Below are 14,471 nucleotides of genomic sequence, written 5' to 3' on the forward strand. Positions count from 1 at the left end.
TAGATGTTGGCTTGGGAATAGGTTCCTCAACCTCAGACAACAAATGTGGGGTGTGGGGGTGTAGCTCGCTCTTGGCTTGGTTTTCCCTCCTTGCTATAACTTCTTACTGACTCTGCTTTCCTCTCGTCCCAGTACCCCAGATGTTCATTGCCTACCTTTTGTTTTTTTCTTTTCTCTAAAGTTGTTTCACCCTATCTCCTTGTTGGCTCTTTCATTCCTGTGTTCGTTTTATGGTGATATTTTAATCTTGGTTGACGAGTATTCTCATGGTGGCACAGAGTTGCTAAGGATTACTCCACCATCTTGGATCCACCTCTGGAACTCTGTAATTACATTTATTTAAAAAATACTTTTCAATTTTTTTTTAACCCTTCAACTCTTCCAGGTATTTTAGTAAAATTTGTCCTTAAGTTGTGTTTTTCTTTTAAGACTTCTTGAATGTGTTGGATTCATTTTCATCTTCTGGCATATCTTGAGCATCTTAGGCTCCATAAAACTCTTTATTGTGGGCTTCTTTTTATGTTTGGTCATACTTCCCTATGTTTTGACTTTGGACTTTGTTAGGACAAGTCTCTGGACATCTGGGGAAATGGTAGGGCAAAATCAGAGCAACAGGTCTATAGTTTCCAATTCTGTTTTTAAGTTTCTTCTCCTTAATCTGTTGTCTATATCAATTATTTTTTTGCTAGGATGTTTCTATTATTTCATTTTTTTATTTCTTTACCTCATGAAGTCATTGTCTTTTATTTGGTCCATTCTAATGTTTTGGGAGTATGTTTTTTTAGGCCAAATTTTATTCATCTGGTGTTATTAATTCCATTTCCAATTTTTTTTCTTATTTTTCATTTCTTTTCCATTTTTTCTCTTGCCTTCATTTCATTTATTAAAAAAAAATAATTAACTGTTTTTTTTTTGACACTTGCTTCATCTCTTCCAAGAATTCTTAACAAGATTATCTGCAATGGGAATAAACTAGAAGCATTCCCAATAAGATCAGGAGTGAAACAAGGATGCCCATTATTACCTCTATTATTTAACATTGTACTAGAAACACTAACAGTAGCAATTAGAGAAGAAAAAGAAATTGAAGGGATTAAAATAGGCAATGAGGAGATATCAACAAATTTATTAATGTTTCTTGGATTTCATGATCAGGATTCAGTTGATTGCCTTTTCTAGACTTATTTCAATAAGTTTTGTGGCAGAAGCTTACTGTATTGCTGCTTTCTATTCTGCCTTCTTGGCCTTAGCTCCTTGCATTAATATTCATTAAGAATTCTGATCCCTAGTTTTCCTCCCTAGTTTATTTCTCCATAGTTTAAATATGAAGACCACATTTGTACTCTAAATAAATATAATTTAGTAGCATCTCATTTTTTCATATTTTTTTTTCATTAAGGTTATGTTAAAATAGAATTGTTTTAAAATATTTGATAAAGGTCACTTGTAAATTCATTTCGTCTCAGGCTTTTCCCTCTTTCCTTCGGTACTTCATTTTTTTCTTATTCTTTTTTATTTTTTCTAAAAGGGGGGTGTCCTTTTGTTTTCTGTTAATCTGGGCATTTTTATTCATCTATTTTGCTTAATTTTCTTGTCACGTATTTGGGCAAAGTCATTTCTAGTGATTTCCCTTATTTCTTCATTCTTTGTGAATTCTCCATTTTCATTTTTTATATTGGAAATTTGGTTTTCTTCTTTTTTTTTTTAGAAAAAAAATCATATTAGCTAGTGTTTGATTCTTTTCTCCTCTTTCTCCCCTCCTGCTTTGGTTTGGCTTTAAGTTATATTCATCTCATATTTGATGACCAGATTTTCTGTTTCAGTGTTTTTTAATTTGTTGGTTTTCTAGCTGTTTTCTTATTTCTTTTTTTGTACTGCCTATTTCTTTGTGTGTGTGTTTCCTCTTTGTGTGTGTTTTCTCTTTTTGTTGAGAAAAATATTTAGAGATAAATTTTCCCCTAAGTATTACTTTGTCTAGTTCTCAAATAGTTTTGATATTGTTAAATTTATAGTTGTACTGAACATATTTAATTGGTCACCAGGGATTTAATTACTAAATACCACAAATGAATTACTAAAGTCAGAATGGAATTTATGGTAGTTTATTTTATAATAGAGGGAAGAGAGAGAGAGAGAGAGAGAGAGAGAGAGAGAGAGAGAGAGAGAGAGAGAGAGAGAGAGAGAGACAGAATTAATTTAAATTGCCCTGGCTCAAGCTAAGCCAAGCAATTGAAAAGGGCCTAGGCCAAAATGGCCTAGGCCTGAGCCTAAGGGAGAGGGAGTCAGTCTTTATCACTCACCACAAGATCATCTCCAAGCTGTGTTCTTTCACTCCGAACTCCAACTCTATCCCGAACTGACTTCCAAACCAAACTGAATTTCCTGAAATGACTTCTCCTTTTAAAGAAATTTTCTCTCATGCTCACCTCCCCTAAATTTTCACGTCTACCAATCACAGTAGACACTTTTTGCCAGGACTGCCCATTCTTAGTTCTCCTCTTCTTTTGTTCTCACCTTCTCTGGTTAGATTAAATCTTCTGAGTACTTCACACCTTTTTTGTTAAGCTTGCCTTTTGTAAGTTGCTTGACTTTTTAGGTACTAATATAACCTTTATAGTACTGAGCACCTTTTTGTATTAGATCTAAAAATAGACCTAGCTTAAGGTTTTAGCTTCATTATAAGTATGAGTTCTGGACTTTTCATTGTTAAATCAGGAGTTTTCAACTTTATCTTCCCCTAAGGCACTGTATGAGTAGGGTGGAATAATTTTTAAAGTTCTCAATATATTCCTGACCAAGTACCTCCATTGTTAAAAATGGGGAATAACTTAATCAAATCTTCTGAAGTAGAGTCTGAGCAGTTTTAAGATTCACAAGACTCAAACACAATCTAGGGAAATCCCAATTCCCTCTTCCCTGATATCTTCCCAATCCAAACTTGTTATTAAATTTATCTTGAGTTAAATAACCTGCAGTCAGATAAGAGGAGAACTGTCATTTCAGGGGAACATAGAAGGAGCAGAACCTAAGGACAACTATTCAGCCATAAGCAGTCCTTATCTGACCCCTGCTGTGCGAACTTGGAGGGGGGAGGCTTGTCCGTCAGGTGGGTCTGTGCTTGCCTGTCTTGGGGTATCTTCAAAATCAAACAATAGGAAAGACATCCAATCAGGTGATCATAGTTTGCCCATTTCTCCGGAACCCCATTTTTGAAAGAGACGGTCTCTCAGCAGGGGGTATCTCAAATTTTACCTCACCAGCATCCATATTCCCTCTATCCCTTCAAATCCTCCATTCCCTGTTATAAACCCTTCTTTATTCCCTGTACCTCTTCAATCCTCTACAATTCCTTCATTACAAAGGTTAGTGGAAATAATTAACAACTTTAGTAAAGTTGCAGAGTACACAATAAATTCACATAAATCATCAGAATTTCTATATATTTCCAACAAAACTCAGCAGGAGGAATTAGAAAAAGAAACTTCATTTAAAATCACTCTAGATAGTATAAAATATTTAGGGAATCTGTCTGCCAAAACAAACACAGGAATCATATGAACACAAGTACAAAACACTTTTCACACAATTAAAAGTAGATCTTAACAATTGGAAAAACGTTAACTACTCCTGGGTAGGATGAGCTAATATAATAAAAATGACAATCCTACCCAAATTAGTCTACTTATTCAGTGCCATACCTATCAAACTAACAAAAAACTTTTTTATAGAATTAGAAATATTTAGAACAAAGTTTATCTGGAAGAACAAAAGATCAAGAATATCAAAGGAAATAATGAAAAAAATGTGAAGGCTGGGGTCCTACTAGTCCCTGGACTTAAACTATACTATAAAGCTGTGGTCATCAAAGCAAAATGGTACTGACTAAGAGAATGGTGAATCAATGGAATAGACTTGGGGTAAATGACCTCAGTAAGCTAGTGTTCAATAAACCCAAAGACCTCAGGTTTTGAGACAAGAACTCACTATTTGACAAAAACTCCTGGAAAAATTGTAAAACAATATGGGGAAAATTAGGTTTAGATCAACATCTTACACCCTATACCAAGATAAATTCAAAATGGGTAAATGATTTAAATATAAAGAGTGAAATCATAAATAAATTAGGTGAACATACATTAGTATACCTGTCAGATCTGTGGGAAAGGAAGGAATTTCAGAATAAGCAAGAGATAGAGAACATTGTAAAATGTGAAATGAATGACTTTGACTATATCTAATTAAAAAGTTTTTCTATAAACAAAACCAATACAACCAAAATTAGAAGGAAAGCAACAAACTAGGAGAACATATTTATAAAAAAGCTCTGACAAAGATTTAATTTCTCAAATATATAGTGAACTATGGAAAATCTACAAAAAAAAAATCAAGATATTTTTCCAGCCAACAAATAGTCAAGTGTTAAAATTAAATTGTTGTTGGATTGATATCCAACTGATCATTTTCTTCATTTGGAACACTGTCATTATTTTCCCAATTCTAAAGTTTTTATTTCTATAGTCATTATAGTTATTTCTATAATTTCTAAAATTCTGGTTTCTATAATCATTTTCATAGTCATTTCTATAGTTATTATTTCTAAAGCTGTGGTTTCCGTTGTCATTATTATAGTTATTTCTAAAATTATCACTTCTGTAGTTGTTATTAAACTGCTTATTCCTTCTGATAATCTTGAGAAAAGTTCTACCCTCTATCATTTTGTGGCCCTTCTTCTCACAGAAGTGGCAGGTTACTGATATATTTGTGGATTCCTGGAAAGGGGCTATGGTCTCTCCCTTATTTTTCAGTTGTCTCTTTACTCAATTTCTTTCTTTAAGTCTTCCACTAACGTATTGTGTTCCTCAGGTCTTTTTACACACGACCCTTATAAACATAGGTTGCTACTCTCCTCAATTCTTCGAGGTCCATAGAGTCCCAATTAGGACAGCTAGTTTTAAAGTAGTCTTTTACCACTGAACGACAATTCTCAATGAATTGCCTACGTATTTGCCTAATCTCACTTTCTCTGGATAAATCAAGGTCCATATATGTATTTCCTACATCAATAAGTCTGTCTATGAACTGGGTGGGGGTCTCATCAATTTCTTGTCCAGTTCTTTCAAATTTTGACCATTTTTTAGGTCTATCCGAGCATGCTCTTATGGCTGTCAATAATGCTTCTCTGGCCTGGTTTAGTTTTGTATGATCTAGTTCAACACTAGGGTTCCAAGGTGGAACTTCAGTTGGCCAATAATGTCCTTTCCTACCCAGCTTCTTATTAGCCAGTGAGATGACATTATTTCTTTCTCTTTTTATCAAAAATGTTTCTAATACATTTTCAACATCCATCCACGTGGAGTCAAAAGTTCTGAATATGTTCTCCAATTTTTTTATAATTAATATTGGTTCTTCCTCAAATGATGGAATATCTTCCTTGAATTTATTTAAGTCTTCAGGGTTAAAAAGTCTCTCTGTGTGTCTGTTTCCACTTTTAAAGACCTTTTTCTCTTCCATCACTTCCCCTACATTTTCCCGTCTACTGATCACAGCAGACGCTCTACTCCAGGACTGCCCACTCTTTCACACATGGGTCACAGACCTCCCACTCAATGTTTGAAATGGGTAATCCAAAATGGGTAGATCTCTATACTCAACTTTAAGTACTGTGCTTACATTTTTGGGGATTAAAATCTAAAAATAGACAGGTGATTACAATTTAATCCTCACAAGGAAGAGCTAAGTACCTTTATTGTTACAATCAGGGGAGAGCCAAATCCAATCTTCACAGTATAGTATCTCATTTTCTTTAAGTATATTACTTATTATTTCTGTGATTTGCTCTTTTGTCCACCAGTTTTTTAAGATCAATATTTAGTTTCTTAATTTATTTTTCATACTTTTTTCAGCAAGTTAGCAAATAAAAATATTTTTGTATTGTGGTCAGTAAAATATATATTTAACATTTAATATATATTATTTGTTTGTTAATGTGCCACATACAGAGAAGTTTATATATATGTTTCTTTCTGCTTCTATTTAGTATTTATCACAACTGTCATATCTTATTTTTCTATAATTCTATTCAGTCTTATTTAGTTTTTGACAGACTTTTCTAGATTAAAAGGAGTACATTGTAGTCTCTCACTACATAATAATTTTGTTATTTCTCCTCATAACCCATTTACCTTTTCCTATGAGTATTTATATATTGTGTCATTTGGTAGTATATAAATCAAAATCTTGGTAGTGTATAAACATATACCCACATACATCAGTCATCTACTTTCATCAATGAATTTGATCCTATCCTGTCTTACAGTTTGTCTCTCTTCTCAACTCCTGTCCTAACACTTGGGAATTTCAACATATATTCATCTCAAATACTCTTACCTTTCACTTCCTCAACCTACTCATCTCCCATTAGCAATATATTTTAAGGGATAAATTAAGGAGTTTGACAAAGTGAGGAAAGCAGTTTAACAGAAACTTTGTTTACTTTAAGAAAGAAGTACAGATAGATAGTAAAGAGGAGAAAGAGATTATTAATCTCATACTCTATAAATATACCTAAAATTCATAATACTACCTAAATTTTCCTAAAACTATCTCTGTCTTCTCAGGATAGGTTCTTCTGTCTGGCAAACCAGGCCTACTCTACTCTAGAAATTATTCACTAACTACCTAACACCCTACCATAATAGACAGCCATTACTTCTCACTCCTTCAATCAGTTTTCTATAGCAGCCAACTGTCAGTAGAGAACTGCCAGCAGATCCTTGCCTCAGAGGCAGACCTCCTGCTCTGTAGATATCCCAGAGGCAAAAGACCCTACACTGTCTGAGACTGCTTCCTTTCTCTTCTCACTGACCAACTGTTCCCCCCTAACTTCCTGTCAGAGCGCTGGCTACTTCCTCTCCTCAGTCCTGATCTCCCTGATTACAGAATCCTCTTTACTGACTCCTGTCAGTTCTGATCGACTTAGAAATCCTGCTCTCTAGCCTTCTAAGGAGACAGAGAGAAAGATTAAGAAAATCCCATTAACAATATTCATATACTCTATTTCAGCCACATACCCTTGATGTTGCCATTATTCCAAAATGTATCTCCTCTATGTTTAGTAATTCTGAAAACACCTTTATCTGACCATACTCTATTGGCATTTCATCTCTTTCTTTGCCATTCCTTACATAACTCTACAATTCACTCATACTGAGACCTCTAATCTCTCGATCCCTCAGTTCTTTACCAGGTAATGTCTCCAACATATTGCCCCCATCTGTTATCCCTACACTTTTACTTATTTTCAGTCTCTTTCAAGCTATTGGCTCATTCCCTCCTCCCTATAAATATGTCCATTTTTCTCTTATCCACCTGCCAACAGTCATCCTTTTTCTCTTTTGTCCTTTGTAGCTTACCTTCTTGGGGAAAAAAAACAAAACAAAGCATGTACAATGGGTGACTTTCACTGGCTCTTCTCATCCTTTTCTTAACCCCTTAAAGTTTGACTTCTGACTTTATTAATCCACCAAAGTGGCCAAGCATGTATTAGTAGTGAGATCCACTTCTCTCTTCATTCTACTTTAGCCTTTCTTCAGTCTTTGACACTGTTGTTTACCTTCTCCTCTTTGAGATTCTCTTTTCCCAAGATTGTGGGGATCTCAGTCCTGGTTCTTCTCCCCTCTCTAAGTTTTCAGGGAGTCCAATAATGTTAAATCTCCTATAATTTTTCCTGGTTGCTTTCTTTTTTTTTTAAATTTTAAACATTATTTTATTTGGTCATTTCCAAACATTATTCACTGGAAACAAAGATCATTTTCTTTTCCTCCCCACCCCCTCTCCCACCACCTTTCCCTCTCCCATAGCCGACGCACGATTCCACTGGTTATCACATGTGTTCTTGACTCGAACCCATTTCCCTGTTGTTGGTATTTGCACTAGAGTGTTCATTTAGAGTCTCTCCTCAGTCGTATCCCCTCCACCCCTGTAGTCAAGCAGTTGCTTTTCAAAGGTGTTTTTACTCCCACAGTTTATCCTCTGCTTGTGGATAGTATTTTTTAGATCCCTGCAATTTCTTCAGGGACATTGCATTGCCACTAATGGAGAAGTCCATCACCTTCAATTGTACCACAATGTATCAGTCTCTGTGTACAATGTTTTCCTGGTTCTGCTCCTTTCGCTCTCCATCACTTCCTGGAGGTTGTTCCAGTCTCCATGGAATTCCTCTACTTTATTATTCCTTTTAGTACCCTGGATGCTTTCTTAATGAATGCCTTATATTTTCTTTTATTTATTTCATCCTTTTCAATTTGTTTTCAAAGTTTTTAAGTTTTCTTTTTTTAATGTAAACTATCTCTTGCTTTTACATTGACCAGATTTCCCACAGCATCCCTTTATTCCCCTTTCCTTCCAAGAGACACAGGATAGTATTTTTGAAGAGAAAAAGAAAGAACCAATCAGTCCACTAAAAAAGCTGGAAATTTTATGTATTTTTACACATTTGTCATTTTCTTATCCCTACAAAGAGGTTCATGGAGGTGGTTCTCATGTGGTTCTTTATGGCAGTATTTGTTATTTTTAGTTCCAGAATATTTTTTTCTGTTCCTTATGACTATATTTGTTGTTTTTAGTTCCAGAATATTCTTTTTTGTTTTGTGGTTGTCATTCTTACACTTTTTTGGTTTCTCTGTTTTCATCATATTTGTTTTTTCTTAAATCACAATATTTTGTTACATTTATATAACAATTTTTAAGTAAGTACAGCTACTTTATTTTCAGCTTTTTGCTACTTTAATTGAGTTAATTTATATAGTACTAATATTCTGTAAGCATGCAAAAATCAACATTTCTGTATATATTTCTATATAATAACAATAAAAGCTAAATAGAAAGGAAAATCATTCAAAACAAGTATAAAATACATAAAATATTTGTAGACTCTTCTACCCAAGTACACAAAACACTTTTATTGATTCATTTATATAGTGCTCCTTTAACAGATAATAAACAACTTAAATAACTGGAGGAATGAACTATGACAGTACAATAACATTATAGAATTTAGAAATATTGTAGGAAAATTCATTTGGAGTTATAAAAGATCTAGAATATCAGTAGAAATAATGAAACTAAGGTAAGGATGAATGGCTTCCAGAACTCAAAACATAGTATAAAGAGGCAGTCATCAAAACCATTTGGTGTTGATTAAAAAGCAGAGAAATAGATTAATGAGACAAACCAGACAAGAAAGAATCATAGAAAATGAAACTTAACTCTTTTTTGCTAAACTGGAAAATATAAATTTTTTTAGGAAAGAACTTCCCATATGATAAAAGCTGCTGAGAAATCTGGAAAGCAGTCTGGCAAAAATTAGGTTAAGAACAATATCTTATACCATATTCCATTATAAAATTTAAATTAATACAATCTTAATATTAAAAATAATACCATGTAAAAATAAGAGAAGAAGATTATAACTATCACAAATATTGCTAGGAAATGTCTTCTTAATCAAACAAGGGGTAGCATCCACTACTAAAGATACATAATTTTGATTGCATGAAATTGGAAAGAAAAAATGAAAAAACATTATGCCATCTAGGTTAAGAAAGGAAATGTAGGGGGTTAAGGATGGAAATCTTTGTATCAAATTTCTCAGATGAATGTTTGATATCTAAAACAAATAACAGGGATTCTATGTGTTTCTTTCTGTGTCTGTGCATGTTCATGATCAAAATCCATTCTCCATTAATTAAGTAGTCAAAAGGTTATGAACAATCTGTTATCATAAGAATTATAATTATTAATAACTATATGAAATAATGTTCTAAATCACTAGTAATTAGAGAAATGCAAATTAAAGCAACTTTGAGGTTCCACCTCACAGTCAGCAGATTGACAAAGATGCCAAAAGATAGGGATAATCAGTGTTGGAAGGGTTGTGGAAAGATAGGTAGATTGATAGAAAGATAGCGTATTTTTGTAGAATTGTCAACCAGTGCAACTTCTTTGTAAAGAAATTTTATATTAATCAAATGAAGTCACTAAAATGTCTGTGCTTTTTGACTCAGAGATTCCATTACTAGATATATAATCCATGGAAGTCATTGATTAGAAAGTCCTCACATATACCAAAATTATTTATATTAGCACATTTTCACTTATGACATGGTCATATTTAATTACATGTTAATGAGTAGCAAATTAATTAACATATCAATTGCTTAATAATTCATTTATAATTAAATTTATATTCAGCACATTTTCATTTGGAAAATTTCATTTTTTTCCAATTCTTACTATTAGTGCTCTAATTTTATGTATTGAAATTACTATATTTGGGACCCATTTCTGAAGTTAGTACCATAAAGCGCTTGTTTCTCCTTCTTGCACAATATTAGACCTGACCCTACTACTGCATCCTCCGTTTTTCTTGTATTGTTACAAAGCTTTAGGCCCCCAGCTAAGTATACATGCTAGAAAGATTTACTTGGCATCTGCCTATCTTAACCTTTTCCTAATTCTTACAGATTGTATCTGCCTCCTTATGTTAATGAGGGATAAAAAAATAACACAGTATGACTTTTCCTTGTATTTCCTGACCATGACTTTCTAGGGCTCTTTCTAAGTCTTTGTTGAACAAGTTTTGAGGTAGATTTTCTGCCTACTCTGCCATTTTTGCTGATCCTTAACTACATTTTAAAAAATGAAATTATTTTTAAAACTGCAAAGGTTCATCTCCTGAATTGTGATAATTGGTTCTGGGGAAGCTTTTATGGTTGACAGATGAGTGAGGGAAGGGAGGAATCAAGATGGAATGATGACCAGTTGCACTCCCTATCCCACCACTCTGGGGTTGAGACAATAAGGGAATATCTCAGGAAACTGGGGGTTTTGGGTGTTGGGCCCATGCTGGTATACTGGAGGAGGTTTCCCCTATTGAATGGTGGTGAGGACACCCCAAAATAGATGAGCATAGACCCCCCTAGAAATACGAACCTCCTCTCTGTTCACCAACACAGCAGGGAGCCTGACCTGCACTGAGTAGTGACTGATCATTTGCCTCGGGGTGTTTGCTTTCTTTATGCCTCCTGAACAAAGTTTTTCCCTTAATCTGACTTTTAATAAATTAAGGAATCTGGAGGTGAGGGGGTCGGATAGAAGATATGAGATATCCCTAAATTCTTAACCCCAAGGTCCTTTTTTCTGGAAACCTTGGGGCCAACCCTTTCTCAATTATTATATTAATCTTATCTAAGTTATTAAAGGAAATCAGGAAGGGAATAAGGCAGGTGCTGAAGGGATTTAGGGGGGGCCTGGCTCAAAGGCCATTGAGACCAAGGCCCCTCAGGTCCACTGGGACCTGAATCTCTCTTCTGATGTTGCCGAAGGTGTCAGGTGTGAGTCTTAAGTCTGATGTTGCTGAAGGTGTCAGGTGAGTCTTAAGCTAGGAAGCTTCAAGACTGACTCTCTGGGCTAGTCTTTCCGCTAGCTCTTAAGAGATCTCAAGCAAGGCAAGAAACCTCTCACCCTCAGATCTTAGGTCCCAAAAGCCCCTGCTTCTCCTGGGATCTCTCCCAGGTTCCTTTGCTTCTCCGTTCCAGCAATCTTTGCCTGTCAGTCAAATCACCCTCAACATTCCATCCTCTCCCTTGCATCTTGATGTTACAAAACACATTAAAAACTTATTGGCTGTTTTGATTTTGGCACAGAGATATGACAGATATTTAGGTAATTGAAGTATTCTATAGCTATTCTTTCTTACCTCTGTTTCAGGGTTGTGATCTTCCTGAACTCCTATGAATTTCCTATTTCTGTTCAGTACTCCATAGCAAAATATATTCAATATCTGTTCTTTTTTTTTCTCTTCCAATTTATCTTTATTTAGGTGTTCATGAATATCTTCCCATCTCTTGTTTCTGCATTTCCTCACATGAATATATCTTCTTTAATGCACGTTTACCCTATGTCCCCTAAGCCCCAATTTTTATCTTTCCTATTTTTTTGAATAAGTTGTATTCATCCAGAAATCTATTGCAGTTATGGGTCTCATTTGACCAATTCTCAATTCCAAAAATTTCCATTGTTTAAAGGACTTTTTTCATCATTCTTGTGCCCTGTCATTTATGCTTATCCATATAGATATTTGAGGCCATGGCTTTTACTACTCACTTTTATGGAAATAGCCCAGAACTCTGAGCCCATGAGCATCCCTTCTAACTTAAACCTGAATTTCTCCTCAAACTATTTGACCTGTTTCCAACCCATTATTTATAGCCATAATGAGGGAAGAAAACATTGTGAAAAGGTGACCCAACTTTCTAATCATTACCCACAACAACTTCTGACCATTTGCCACCATCTGGTAGGCACAAAAGCCTGCCAAATCACTATCAATTCACTCTTAACCTTCTCTCAGCCATAATCCAGGAAGGTGACTTCTGTGGAGAAGGAGTGAGCATCTCTACCACAGGTAGGTAAGGTAGCCAAGATGGAAACAGCAGAGTACCTTCAGTGATAGACAGAAGAAAGCATGGGCCAGGTCAGTGAGACCACTATGCCCATTTTTGACTACCATATCCTCTCAGGTCCTTATGAAGATAATCTAGGATTCTAAACTAGAGACTTGGGAAATTAGCATTACTTCCATATCTATGCACTTGCCAGCAGGTACTACAGTCCCAGCTACTAAAGAGCCAGAAAAGATAGTTCTTGCTACCAAAATGCTTGGGACTATTGAGTGGTTCAACATGAGAAACTGCTGTGATTTTATCAGTGGAAATGACATTAAAGAAGAGATATTAACATCTACTTAGCTCCTGCTTCCTAAAGACATGTAACCTTTCCATCTGACTTGCTGCTGAATCCTTCCAGGTATATTATCTCCCCAGGTAGAATATGAGCTCCCTAAGAGTAAAAGTCTTTCTTGCCTATTTATATTTTCAGTGTTTTGCACACAGTAATTATTTAACATTTTCTCACTTTTATTTCTGTTCCCATTTCAAGTCCAGTTAATTCAGTTTGTAAGACCAAAAGGAAATATTTTTTTTTAGCCTTTGTGAAATGCATTTTAACCCTGGCTAAGTACAGCTCATCATTTTTTGCATTTTAAGCAATGGTCCAGAGCTCCAAATCCCATTCTTAGGTGCTATCTAATTAGCCAGCTCTTTACTTCCCATATCAGCATTTGTCCTTTTCTTCCCTTGCCTTCAGTGGACCACAGAGATAGTCCTTTGGTTTCTTGTCTAGACTCTGTAATCTTTATTAATTCTTTCTAGGTTCTTTCCGTTAATTTCATTTATGGCTTCATGGGTCACCCAAAATAGGTAATAATAATGTTTTGACAAGTGTTTAGGGTTCTCTGTTTGACAAGTGTTTAGGGCAACGGCTTTGACAGGCCGGCTAAACCTTGTGAGGGTAGCCATCGAGTCGTCGACCCCTGGTGAACCAGGGCTTTGCCCACCCAGCATGTGAAGACTGCTTCGGCCGAACAGGTGGAAGAAACCAATAAGAAGGTTCAACGGCTGAGATGGCGACGCAGCAAAGCACTGTGGAGTGCTCAGGGCATGTTGGAGCACAAAAGACAACACGACCATCCAATGCAGCTGAGGAAGTCTCCAGGTGTAACGACTTTTCGTGCCACTGGACCCAGACTTCCAATGCCGAGAGAGTGGGACTGTCTCTGTGCATCGACTTTTCCACTTAAATCTCCTTCACGCACAAGTATTTTTGTGCACACTCATCTACATCACAGATGAAAGCACAAAGATAATCGTCATCCTCAGTTACCGAGAGACTACTACTACATGTCACCCCTTCTCTTTACTCATACCACAATAAGTGGGACTCCTAGACTATGACTATAGCATTCTCATTAGTCTCTCTGTTCCTTATTTCTCCCCTTTCTAAGCCTTCCTCCACACAGCATCCAAAATGGTATTCCTGGAACATCTCTGATTCTATCATTTCTGTTTAAGAAGCTTCAGTGGCTCCTTAATATAAAATACAAACTTTTCATTTAAAAGGTATTTTAAATTCTTCATTATCTAGCTCCAACCTGTTTCCCCAGGCTTCCCATTGCCTTCCCTCATTCATTCTGTGTTTCAGCCAAACTGACTTATTTACTGTGCCCTGCATATACCATCACATCTCCCTTCTCCTCTGGCTTTCTTCTTGGCCAGACCACTTCTCCTTCATGCCTTTGCAAGAGGCTGTTTCTGATTCCCAAGTTGTTTTTCCCCTCTAGGACCTTACAACCTAATGGATGAGACAACATAGAAACACATATATACATATATTCATATGTGGCAAATTATACACAGGATTAATATCATATAATTAACAAAGGAGGAAAGCACTGGGCATAAGAGGAGTTGGGAATGGCTTCCAGTAAGAGATGGAATTTTAGTTAGGACTTAACAGGATTCAGAGAAATTTAAGATTTAAATTAATGCGCAGTACTTCAAGTATTATTTTTA

The 14,471-nt window shown here is 35.5% G+C and overlaps 1 protein-coding gene across 6 annotated transcripts in view; it reads left to right on the forward strand.

Annotated features, from left to right (window-relative positions):
* RSRC1 (arginine and serine rich coiled-coil 1) overlaps positions 1–14,471 on the forward strand; it is a 422,496-nt gene that overhangs the window by 85,011 nt on the left and 323,014 nt on the right. The window lies entirely within an intron of this gene.

This window comes from Monodelphis domestica, chromosome 8 (genome assembly GCF_027887165.1).
Source record: "Monodelphis domestica isolate mMonDom1 chromosome 8, mMonDom1.pri, whole genome shotgun sequence".
Taxonomy (NCBI): domain Eukaryota; kingdom Metazoa; phylum Chordata; class Mammalia; order Didelphimorphia; family Didelphidae; genus Monodelphis; species Monodelphis domestica.